This window comes from Otolemur garnettii, unplaced genomic scaffold (assembly GCF_000181295.1).
Source record: "Otolemur garnettii isolate 467f Iridium unplaced genomic scaffold, OtoGar3 scaffold00066, whole genome shotgun sequence".
Classification (NCBI taxonomy): Eukaryota; Metazoa; Chordata; class Mammalia; order Primates; family Galagidae; genus Otolemur; species Otolemur garnettii.
The window spans coordinates 8,755,889-8,757,054 of NW_003852461.1; the positions used below are offsets into that span (position 1 = coordinate 8,755,889).

The 1,166-nt window shown below is 41.3% G+C and overlaps 1 protein-coding gene across 1 annotated transcript in view; it reads left to right on the top strand.

Moving 5' to 3' along the window:
- Positions 1-1,166, top strand: part of PATJ (PATJ, crumbs cell polarity complex component) — a 379,729-nt gene that overhangs the window by 223,639 nt on the left and 154,924 nt on the right. The window lies entirely within an intron of this gene.

Here is a 1,166-nt window from a genome sequence, read left to right on the forward strand (position 1 = left end):
AAGAACAGAAATCATATGGTTGCTTGCAAATGTTCTTTGCTGCTTGGGTGAACACTAATCTCACAAAATATTTTAAGAGCTCTTAAGTAAAATAGCATGGAGATGTATCAAAATCATAGGACTTGTTTTTAAGAACGAGTCAGTAATGTTTAAAACTAATTTGGTTGTATATGAATGTAATATTGTTGATATCTATCAAATTCCCTTTGGGTTTTGAATTAACCATGACCGTCCTTGCTGCTGTTGTAGTTTTGTTGTTTGTTGTTGTTAGTTGTTTTGGAAAGTTTTAGAGTCAACAAAAGTCTGTGAATTTTTTGTCTGTGAAGTAGGGGCTGTGGGTTAACACCAGGTAGGTTCCTTGTTTAGAAATAGGGTAGAAATGAAAGCTAAGAAGACTGATTCCAGCCCCAAGCAGCTGGGCGCCCGTAGCTCAATGGTTAAGGTGCCAGCCCCAAGCAGCTGGGCATCCGTAGCTCAATGGTTAGCCCCAGGGGGCTGGCAGGTTCAAACCCAACCAGGGCCTGCTTAACTAAAAAAAAAAAAAAAGAAGAAGATGAAGACTGCTTCTCTGAGAATTACTCTCTAGATGATTCCACCAATAATCTGAAACGGTTATTTGTAATTTTTTAAACTTACAGTCAGGGCTTTTGTTCTGAGTTTGTCTTAATTCGATGTTCATTTGTGTTCACTGACTCAGTCGTCCAGCTAATATTTGTTACCATCTGTCGAGACCGACAGACGAATATCTTGTCCTTCCATTACAAAATAGTTCACTGTCAGGGGTGGGGGGGGAGCAAACATTAAAAGATGCTTACACAAAAAATGAAAAATATACCACTAATAATGACGGTAACGGCTAATGCCCTATGTGGATCTGGTACCTGACACTGCAGCGTCTTTCTCTGACGAGGTCACAGAGTGCGTCCTCATGCTGGGACCCAGCAGGCTGTTTGATCTGGCTCTCTGTTATCCACTGTGCTCTAAGGCCTCTTGGATAAAATGTTCTGACCTGAGGACGGTCAGGGAGCTCAGTGACAGACCCTGAACGTCAGACTGCTTAGCTGAAATGACGGCTTACTGGTTTAGTGTTTTACGGTTTCCTCTTCAGACTCTGACTCGGAATAGAATTCACAGTCATGTATAATTTGACTTGTCTAATAATAACC